The 12,126-nt window shown below is 40.2% G+C and overlaps 1 pseudogene; it reads right to left on the reverse strand.

The window, feature by feature from the left end:
- Positions 1-310: 310 nt before the first annotated feature.
- Positions 311-4,847, reverse strand: LOC149050477 (uncharacterized; annotated as a pseudogene).
- Positions 4,848-12,126: the final 7,279 nt, after the last annotated feature.

The raw sequence follows: 12,126 nt of genomic DNA on the forward strand, positions 1-12,126 counted from the left end.
CGGCCTCTTATATGTATTTAATGGACATAAGTGCTAAGCTTATTTCCACGTTTCATTGCAGTTACAATTGAATTCGCATTGCTATATATGTTATGTGGCAAGGGGTTGCTAGTAGCGTTGTGGTACTCAAATGTAGAGGGTTTTGCTTTCCACTGTTTTGCCAGGCTCCTCTCCAGATATTATAGACAGTACTTTAACCTCACGGTATTCATGAGTAACTTCTGCAGGTTATTTACAATTAAATAGAGATTACTTCGCAATTATACATAAAATACACGTTTTAGATTAAAGTTCTAGTTCCCTTCTTATTTGGAATCTTGTCTCCATTGCTTCTACTTCGCTGATATAATCAAGGTCCTCTTCCTCCTTCTGGGAAGCATTTACATTTCGCTTTAGGACACCACTCTTGTTAAGGGCTGAGAGCATGCTGAAATATCTTGCAACTTGATGTGTTGAAAGTCATTCTTCCTTTAAAAAAAACAATTTAACTCCATTTGAAGATCTTTGACTCCTCATTTTACATGCAATATCAGCGGGATTTGCTTTAACACCGGTTTCTTCTCCTTGGAAGAATGTTTCCTGCAAATAAGAGCGAACGCGTTCGGAAAATCGGATTGACTTCTTTGATTTTTTCATTGCCCAACCCTCCTCCAGTGATGGATTGTCAGCTAATACTGATGGGGATTCTGTCACTTCCGGTGCACCAGCAACTTCACCTTGGACATAGTCTTCTGTAACAGTTTTACAGGTATCTGCCCACTTTGCCATAATGCTGTCATAGTCCGATTCTCTTTCTAACTTGTTTAGGTGGCGTCCAACATCAAGATGTTTCTCTAGGCCTCTAAATTCCTTGTAGACTTTGACACTTTGGGAGGCGACCGATTGCGTTGCTGACTCTGCTTCGTCTGATTGAATTATGTGCACCTCCGTTGGCGCTGATGGTTTGACAACCTGGGCCTCCGTTGCTCCTGCACGAAACGTGCCGACATCTTGCAACGGTTGGCTAAATGGCTGAAGTTCTTTGATACCCGTGGGACCTCGTGGAGTACCATACTTCTGAAAAGGTGCCGGCGAAAAAAACCTGCCGGTGCCCACATTGTATGCATTCCAAGCTCCCAGTCCAGCTGACTCGAACAAGGAATTGTTCAGTGCTTGAATTCCAGTCATGCTATGTTTCGTCATACTTTAAAAAGAATCTTGGATTTCTGCTACAGTGGCATAACAGCCCTTTACCCCACCATACGATTCAATTGCAACCTTCATGTCATTGGCGGTGTTTATGTCATTTCCCTCGTTTATAAATCGCCGCATGTGACTTTTAAGAGTGGCTTTACGGTGGTCACAAACATCTCCACCGGTTTGGCGATTGCTGAAGTCATAGCGGAAGATTCTGATTCCGACACGCTCACCAAGACTTGGCAATGACAGAATAAGATACGCATTGTGGTAGCACCCAGCGTTATCGGATGGCAAGAAATCTTCACTGAGGTTGGAATAACTGGCCTTAAAAGCCACAACCGTACTTTCCAGAATTGATGCCACTGCAAACCAGTTTTGGGTGCATTTGTCGAAAAGTTGGATACAGCTTCTTGTCTAGAGAAAAAACGGGATTGTATTACCTAATTAGTATTGTCACCATTAGGCTTACAGCCAATGTTGAGGTAAAGCTCTATATTATGAAACACCTACGCAATAGGGAATTTGTTGAAAACCTGTACTTGCATTTCCGGTTTACCAACATTTTTACTTCCAGAAATTGCGTAAAATGTGTAAATCAACTTTTTCTGGCCAATGTCTTCTTCACAGATATAACGTTTACAGATATCTTGGTTGCGGTATCGCTTTCACTTTATTGCGTTGATCTAAGTTAGTCTGATGACTAATATACTAGTTTATCACTCTTTCTGTTACGCTCGCGTGATGAACACTAATCATAAATCAGCTGTAGGTTTTCTTTTTTCTAGACGTCGACCTTAGTTACATTACACCCAGATGCAACTGAAACTCTACCTCAATTTCTCCGTCATCCCCCTTTTTGACAGCAACAGAAACATGCCATGACTTTCCTTTCTTCCCAAACCAATCTCGTTGTGTTTCCCGGTAACCGATTGGGAGAAATTTCATAGCCCAGTCCATGATGATAAGTACTTGGTTATTGGCCAGGTTCTCGATAACCGCTCTTTTTGCAGTATCCAGGTGAGCCGCCCTGAGGATATGCGCTTTCCATCCATCAATATCAGGAATTGCGTTATCCACATCGTACTGTAACTCTTCCAGCTGGTCTTTACTGCTAAAAGACGTATAACATTATAACTTAGATGATATGCTTTCTTTTAAGATTTGAAAACTTGCATATTGTTTGGTAAATTCATTTCATGGTTCCAGTTGAAAACAAGTTGGTAAATAGCTGGGTTCAGTTCTCAAGCATTTCATAAAAGTTTAAGAAGATGAAAAAAAAAGCGTTCCAGCCTTTGTAATATGATGCTGAGATTGACAGTTATTTTTCACGTCATCTTTGACTGCTAGTTACATATTGTGGACTTCAGTTGCATACTCTTTCCATGTAATTCGAGAACAAAACGAAGGTTGTGAGGAAACGAGATGGTATCAACTGTAAACAGATATGATCACCTGAATTTGACTTCTTGTGAGTCAAATACCAACTGAAGGTCTGCTATTACATTCTTAAGATCCTTGCAACGATCACAGTTGACCGTGTGGTGATGTGCACAGCTTCCGTGGAACTCTGGTTCGGAACTACTCAAGGCAAATTGTCGGTAGTGGTCAGGACAAGGACTCTCCTTGCTGAGTGGATTTTGTAATCGTTCTTTAAATACTGCCTCACACTTTTCAAGCGGCGTTTCATATCTTTCGTTCCTTCTTCTTGTAGACCTAAAAAAAGGATATATATATATATTTTTTTAAAAACCTTGACAGTTTATATATGCAGTTCTATATGCTATACAACTGATATAAAAACTTTCATCTACGCGCATAACATGGGAATAAAGTATTTTTCAAACCTTTTATTACCAGGAAATTCATTAACAATGTTACGGTCTCGTAAGTTGCTCTTTCTTTAGCATTTGCTAATTTCAACGATTTTACTTACCGAGTGAGCATAACCTTTCTGCTGTTTCTACTAATGTAGCAAAGGCACACACATCATCAGTTTGAATGCTGTCCAGCCCTGTAAGTGATTTCTTTTTAGAAGCCGCGCATACCTTTTGAAAAAAAAAAAGTCAACTGCAACGTTTGACGCATGTCATGCCTGTTAGTTTATCTATCTTATTTTTGTAGGTGCATCACACAAATAGGATGATGAACTTTACTTGTGTCTAAAACTATCTCGCACGAGGTGCCCTTGGTAGGGGACAACTACCTAGTGACTACATGCATGCAATGAGACATAAGTGTGAAATAATAACATGTTTGATGCAGTATCTCTTTTCTTTATATCTTAACATCGATCATAGGCAGCGATTTGTACATCGATCTCCTTACTAGTAGTGATGTTACTCCAGAGTTTAGGACTAAGGTACCTTAATGGTGTAGATACAATGTTAAAATGTAGGCAGAGCAAAGTCGGTTTGTTTAGTAATTGATAAGGATCATCAATGGAAATGCCTTAATTACGCATCGAGAGACTTTCTTCTATTTCCAAAACTGCTTACCTTCAGTATGTTAAACAGCGTCGATCGACCTAAAGGTTGAAATCCAGTCTCGGAACAGTACGATGTGTACAGTTGGACAAGTCTCGGTGCCATCACATTTCTCACCACATTAGGAATTTCCAGTGTGTCACCATCGGAAAGTTTCAACTTTTTTGTTCTGTACGCGACATCTTCCAAAAAAGACGGACTAGAAACAAAATCAAGAAAGTGGTCTACCTTTGCTGGGTGCAGTCTACTTTGCTTGATCTGTGGTGGTTCTATTTGTTGACCAGGCTCGTTAAGAAAAGCGTGTTTTCTTGCTTCGTCAATTCTCCATTTTGTAAGACCCAGAATTCAGGTCGATAATTCAGACTTCGAGTGGTCACAAACAAAAATAGAGAGTATCTGCTGTCTGGCATACCATGAATTTGCCTCTTCATAGAGGTTTATGAGTCTTCCAAGAAGTTGATTATCTGGCCTGTTGCCATCCCTTCCACTGCTGTACCTCTCAACAACCCGATTGAAAAGCCAAGTGGACTGCTGTGGCGCAATTGTCTCCAGTACCGTCTGTACTGCTTGCACTGCTTTACGTTTGCAGTAGCGACTTGAGGAAGAGGACAAATTCAAAACATCTGTACAAAGCTGAGATCGAATGGGACTTACTCTTCCGTCCGCAGAGTTCCGGAGGACATTATTCAGAAAGTGAAACCTATGCTGTACTTGAGGAGTTGGCTGCCATTCTAGCGACGTTTCGACCTCAGGTACTGATTCCTGTGAAGCGGACGAAAAAGGCCTATGAACTTGCATCATCTGACCCCACTGGAAGTTGCAGAGTTGATATTACCCCAGGACCGACCTCTTGTGCGGCGTATGAAGGTGCCTCAGAACTTACATCATCTGCCCCTGCCGGGAGTTGTGGGTTGGGTATTGCCTATAGAGTTTTAAAAAATGTACATTACGCAAAAAAAATAATATACTAAGTGCGTTCGTTTTCCCTTTCTTTAAGAAACCGAGCAAAAATGCAAAGAAGAAAATTTATCTCACTAGACTGTTCTCGGAGTGATGAAAGACTAGGTCCAGGCTCGCTGACTACACTACAATAGGATCAGGAGAGGGCTGAAGCTCTGGTGATGCGGGTTCAACGACGAGAGCAGCACTATGTTCGCTGCGGCGTAATTTGCAAATACCTGTCATAGTTCGTAGCAGAAACATTAAAATATATTTTAAAAGGGAAAAGGAGAAGGGGTCCAACTTCATAAGTTAGTCGGTATTATGTCTTTTTATATCGATTGCAAATAGTAGATTTACAACAAAAAGAAACCCCTCTTACAAAATCATTGTCGTTAGCTGCGATCTTATACTTGCCTAGTTTTTTTTCCAAGTTCGTCATTTGCAATCCTTGTTTATATTCACCATTCTTAACGAATAGCGATCTTTGTTCCGTTTTTGCATCTTTAGTATCTTTCTGCCCTTTAAAACGATCATTTCAAGGTTTCATTCTATCTAAAGGCAACTCTTTACGACTGTAAAAATGACTCAAAATATCGTGACGTAGCTCCCTTAGGACCAAAAAAGCAAGTTCGTATAGCCAACGCAGAAATTGAACCTGTTTTAAAGTCGAAAGTTATCGACTACCTTTTACCTTGTGTGCAAAGTAAATGGTCAAAAATTTTTTTCTCAGTTTCCTGTTGAAGCTTTTCTGTCACAAGAAGTGACAGTCTGGGAGCAAATGTCATAAAATAAGGTCCCGTGTGAAGTTCGTGCTGAAAGCAAGCACCTAGTGTAAAAGTGTTCATTAGGTCCTACTAAACATGAAAAGTTTTGGTGCCAGCTTTGCCACTTGGTCAGACGACTTTTAAGGGGGGGGGGTTAAATTCTGACCCATGAAATCCAGCGTGAAAACGAGGCTAAAACACATAATTCCTCATAACTTTGTTAATAACAGACAAAAATACACCAGACTTGCTCACATGATTGGGCATGATCCTCCCTGTTGGTTTATGCTGATTTACATAGGTCACGTGACCTTACGCATGAAAGCGAGGCTGAAACACATAATTTACTATAAATTTGTCAAAAAAAATCCTTATCATGCTAAACTTGCTCACCTTAGTCAGTTAGACATCTTGCATCGATTGGTGCTACTTTGTAGTGTCACGTGACCCCATACATGGAAATGAGGCTGGATTGCAAAACACGCCAGAGGTGAACACATCATCCAGGACAATAACGTTGACTCATGGTAATGCATATTAATGCTGTATGTATAGAATTTGAATGAAAAAAATAAAAGCTAAAAAGCTGCAATGATAATGTATTTCGTGTGGCTTATATGACTTTATTATGAGCGATTTCTACAATCCTATTTCGCAATGGGAGACAAGTCGTTGTGGCATGGGGAACGGAATGTGTGGCAACGCATAGAGACGTCAGGCATTTACGAAGTACACAAGAAGAAGCCGACACGAAGATTATTTTACATGCTCTGGATGCCTCTGCTCAAGGTGCTACCCAACTATCTATATATTCTCCTGACACTGATGTTCTTGTTTTGGCTCTCCGACGGTATCCAGATTTGTGCTCCAACCCTTGCTTTGTTACTGGAACCGGCAGTAGTCGTAGAGTTATCAACTTGAAGTCAATCGCAGACGCCCTTGGGCCCACTAAGACGGCTGCGCTGTCAGCATTTCATGCGTTGACCGGAGCAGATGTTACTGGGAGTTTCTCTGGAAAGGGAAAAGCCATTTGTTAGGATGAGTTTGATAACACCAGCACTCCTATCTTGCAAGCTCTTGCTAACCTCGGTTGTGGGGAACAGCCAGATGACGGCACAAGAAGTGGAGTGGAACAGCTGGTTTGTCGGATGTACCAACTAAAGACAGACATCAAAACTATCAAAGCCCTCAGATGGTCCCTCTTTAAGAAAAATCAAGCTGAGTCTGAGAGGTTGCCGCCCACACAAACTGCTCTCCATCAAGCCATACTGAGAGCGCACTACCAGCTTCTTGTTTGGAACAACGATCATGTAGCAAACCCAGTGTTGCCCTCACCAGAAGGCTATGGATGGCAAGATGAAGATGGAAAGTGGGTACCAGTCATGAAAAATCTTCCACAAGCTCCAGAGGCAATTATACAGCTTGTCCGATGCAAGTGCGCCAAGTCCCGTTGCTCTAACAACCGTTGTCAGTGTCAAAAAGCCGGACTTGTCTGTACTGATCTCTTTCTGTGCTTTGAAGATTGCCAGAACGAGTATGCTGAAAGTGATGATGAGTATGATGAAGACGAAGTCGAACAGGAAATTCCATAGGAATGGACAACAGAACAATGTATATAGATATTCAGTAAGACTTTCATGACTGTATATATAAAACAGCAGTGGTCGCTATTTTCATTTTCTGCCCTTGTTCCAATATACATGCGAAAATGAATACATGGAACCAGTATCGTAAGTTGGCAAAATTATTGATTATGTGTACAAGATAAATTCTCAAATGGAGCCTCCGCAGTATTTGCTTTATCCGTCTTGTCCCTGTGCTATGGGCCATAGGACAATGATTAGTTGAAGTTTTTATATCTGAAATCGGATAACCAGATATGTATCTGCCAAGTAGTTGTTAATACATTTGGCAGGACAAATGCCATCCTACACGATGCTACCAGATATATCCAGCCTCGTTTCCATGTATGGGGTCACGTGACACTAAAAAGTGGCACCAATCGATGCAAGATGTCTAACTGACTAAGGTGAGCAAGTTTGACATGATAAGGATTTTTTTGACAAATTTATAGTAAATTATGTGTTTCAGCCTCGCTTTCATGCGTAAGTTCACGTGACCTATGTTAATTAACATAAACCAACAGGGAGGATCATGCCCAATCATGTGAGCAAGTCTGGTGTATTTTCGTCTGTTATTAACAAAGTTATGAGGAATTATGTGTTTTAGCCTCGTTTCCATGCTAGATTTCATGGATCAGAATTTAACCCCCCTTAAAAGCCGTCTGAGCAAGTTGCAAAGCTGGCACCAAAACTTTTCATGTTTAGTAGGTCCTAATGAACACTTTTACACTAGGTGCTTGCTTTCAGCACGAACTTCACACGGGACCACATTTGCTCCCAGACTATGAGCAGTTATCGTCATATTGACCTGCGAAATGAACTACTTACAAATTCTGTTGATTGCCTATCCTAATTGCCTAATTCTCTGGCAGAAGAACAAGGAATACCACTGGTGTCTATCTGGTTCTACAAGAAACATGATTCCAAACAGCAAAAAATGAAAACAACACCATACCTGCACCGACGGGAACAAGAACTCTCCATTTCTCTTTAATCTCTTTACACATCTGTGGGCTTGCTCCTCTTTCTGGTTTTTGTTGCTTATTGCCATGCAGAGGATGGTAACATTTGAGACTTGGTTTCTATCAGGTTCCTAGCGCAGCGCGATGCTTCGGACACACTGTCATATCGTTCCCCATCTCATCAAAGAATCCCACTCTAGCTAAAATGAGGTCTTTTTCCGACCTAACAGATGTTTGAGCAACTTTCAGTTGTCGCAAATGAGATTTAATATCCCTCGTACAGGAAGACAAAGGAAAGAATTCATTCTTCCCTGGAAACCTCGCTGAAAAATCACAAGTGCTATTGGAATGTGAAGAGAACGAACAAGACAATAGGGCAGCCATAGTTTTAAGTTGCCGCTCCAAAAAATCGATCAAGTAACAAGAAAAAACAACTGCGAGACTTCACCGGCAAGGAAAGAATACGTGCTTTTTTGCTATATTTGTTTACTTTTCATGGCGACGTTGTTTACATTAGCCTGATTGAAGGATTCTACCTCGAAAACAATCCTGCAATCAGACTTTACAAAGGTAAAATAAAATAAGTTTATTTAAAGTAGAATGTGGATTGACTTCAAGATATACTTTTATTTTTTCGAGCTCTGGGAATTTCATTTCTGAATTCATGCAAGTACATGTGACGGGAGCACGTGTCACACCACACAACTAAATTTACACGACTTTGGTACACTTTGGTACACGTTTGAAAGAGCATTAAAAAGCGTTTTTCTTCTGCAAAATGGAAAATTCAGCGATGTCAGAGCACACATGCCTAACCAAGCATACAATTGGGTTGGTTAGCCTGGCATATTAACTCTGCCCACGCTCCTTTAAACCATGATAATGGCGGCTTACTTCCTGACTACTATTTACACCTTGTTAGAAAAAAAGGGCAGCTATTAGTGAGCGTATAAAGGACCTCTTTTTGCAGCGTTTAGATCACCCCTGATGAAGGCACTAGACAGGAGTGTCCAAAATGTTGGGTCTATGAATTGTAACCTGTCGGTTACATTCATTAAATCTTAAAACCAGAGTAGCATGAAACCACGTCCCTTTACACTTCTCTTCTTTTCCTTAAAACATCCTCTTTAGGTCTTCTTAATCCCTTTATACTTCTTCTCCTCTTTTCCCTCAAACATCTCATAGCTGTAGAGTTTTGGTCTCAATCCAACAAACTCTTCAATAATCTTTCCACCAGCTATATCTTTCATCTTTCCTTCGACCTTCTTGTTGCAACTGGTTCAGATCCCTGACACGTGATCGTCAGGGTAGTTACTGGTGTGGCACATTACCGCTTAGATCCTCGAAGAAGCCTTCAGTTTCAATCTCACACATCAAAATGTTAGAGTTTGTGGATAGAAGCTTGGCACACTCTCCATACTTCTTCTTGATGTAGTTATAGTGGAAGTCATACACCAATGTCTTGCCGTTATCGAGGATGCTTATTCCACAATAGAAGTGTTTATCAAACACCAGTCAGTTCATATGAATTGCTTCCCAATTTCCATTGAATATCGTGCGATGCTTAAAGTTGGATTTTGCTGCAAGTTTCAATGCTTACTTTCTATCACTGACTAACTTCACATCTACACGATTCCTGATGTGTTCCATAGTTTTTCCAAAGACTGTGTTGTTCACCAACATGAAGGAATCTTTTTCGAGTTCATTCATTGCGTGCAACTTCGTGTGTATATATATATATATATATATATATATATATATACATAAATATATATATCTTCAGCTAAGGCTCTTCCTTGACGCTTATTCCCCTATATATAAATCTTTTTGATTCTCGGACCGAGGCTTTCATACAACATGAGTGTTAGTGATCAACTACGTATCTCTTCTTATCATTCAGATTAGGAATCAGCTTCTCATCTTTAGTGATCATAAGTGTCTTAGGAGCAGGTGGATAGTCATTGTGATCGTCATGAACCCTTTTCTGATACAGTGGAACTCCTCTAAAGTGGCGCCTCATTAAACCGGAATCCTCTCTTTACCAAACCTTTTTTTCGGCCGTAAAATCTCTGATATACATTTTCTCTATTTTTAACCTCAGTTAACCGGAACCCCTAACTTCCGGAAACCGGACGGTTTTTTTGAGTCCGGAATCACTTACTGACTAAGAAATTGACCTCGTTATACCAGACGTGAAAGTTTTAAGCTTGCTGATAAAATCAAATTACACCTTCTTAAACGTGATTAAAATTAAAACTGTAACCATGCAGCTGTGAAATCCCAATCAGTGGTGAGAAACGTGCATCGACTAATTACTCATTGTTCTATCGGTACTGAAGCAAAAAGTCTAAAAATCTAACCAAAAGGTAAATAGTTAAAGAACTTCGTAATCAGATGCAGTTAACAATGGATTCATTTTTTGGAAATTTAGACAGAGAATCGTGAACATTCCATGTTTAAATGATTTAAAAGCGGCAATCATATTATCCTGTGTGACACTGAATTTTTTTTTGTAAATTAGATAAATGACATTGACAAGCTTTCTTGTTATCCATGTTGTTTGTTCCTTTACTGATCCATGTACTTGTACTAACAGTCAGACAATACAATATGCGGCATAAAATTTCCTTATGGGTAAAATCTTTGTACACCGGAAACCCCTCTAAAATGGACATTTCCTCCGGTCCCAAATGTGTCCGGTTTAGGGGATTCCACTGTATTTATAATCCACCTCAAGAATGGAAGGAACTTCTCTCAAGTTGTCAAGGTGCGATACATCGAAGGTCGTTTTTTACTTCAATTTTCTTACCTAATTTTTTGGTATAAGAACCAAAAACGACTTCATTCCTGAAGCTAATGTATTTTTATGCATAATTAGGAATGCATTGAATTTTTCACTCGCTTTTGCCGAGACTCTGGATAAATATACGAGAGTCATAACCAGCCAAGTTCTGAATGTTGGCTGGAGGGAACTTTGGCTCCACGATGTTTCCCCGTGAAATTGCAGTGGTCTCTCACGTTGTCTTCATTAAATAAACGCTTGTAGATCTAGCAGTGTGCTGCATCATTGAACTCACGCCTATCTTAATCTGCTAAGATCATCTTCATGGCAAAGTCTTATAAATATTGTTGATGATTTCTTCAAGCATTTCAACAAATATCTGAGCAACATCTTCATCCTTACTCTTTGCTCTGTAGATGACTGGATCTTGTGAATAAAGCTTACCATTGAAGCAAACGATGTGATACAGAACCCATATAGTTTATGCTTCTGGTACTGATTGGTGAAGCTCTTATCACTCCTCATCTAGCAAGAGCCGATCAGTTTTGTTAATGATTCGATGTCAGCGTTGATTATGAATGGAACTCTTTAAAGCAGTGGGGTTCTTAATTTGATATGCGGTATTAATCCTTTGTCATTATTTTTGGCAGTGAACCATCGTGCTCTGTGACTTGTTTCGAGAGTAACCTGCTGATGTTTTTGAACAAGCAGTAGTGTTTATTGAAAAGCAGTAATGAACAAGCAGTAATGTTGATTACCTTCTTCATCTATCAATGATTAGTTTTCCTTCCTCTTTTCTGATATTCTTCTCACTGATCCTGAGAGGATAGACTTTTGTACCATCAAGACCCGACACATCGATCGTTATTGCATTCTTGATAGAAAGTCAACGTCAGACCCTCAAACTTGAATTCATCAGGAAGGACGAAGGAAGCTCAACGTGAGTTTCTCTTATTGATTGAGGATGCAAGAAGAAAGCCAGACATTTCGTAGAGCGTTCAGAGGTTTGCACTTGGTTTATGCCCTCAAATCTTCTTAACACTCAAGGTACGATTGGGTATGATGACAGCCTGAAGAGGATGACAGTCGCAAGGAAGCTCGGAGTTAACAAATTGAATTTGAAGAGGAAATCAGTCGGAGTAAGGCATATGAATGAAGGCTCATTAAAATTCGACAAGCGGAGATCCGAAGAGTCTAAGCCTTTGGTCAGGTTGCGGAGCAGCAGACCCCAGAGAGGCACCTCTCCTGAGCCGCAAGCCCCAAGGGGAAAGGCCTCGAAGCGGCATTCTTCAAATAAAATAAATGCGACTTCAACTTAAGTTCAGAGGAAAACACCAGGATGGTTAGATGAAACGAATCATGACATGGTAAAGGTAGGATTGATTTATGCTG

The sequence above is a fragment of the Pocillopora damicornis genome, chromosome 2, assembly GCF_964200805.1.
Source record: "Pocillopora damicornis chromosome 2, jaPocDami1.2, whole genome shotgun sequence".
NCBI classification, from domain to species: Eukaryota; Metazoa; Cnidaria; class Anthozoa; order Scleractinia; family Pocilloporidae; genus Pocillopora; species Pocillopora damicornis.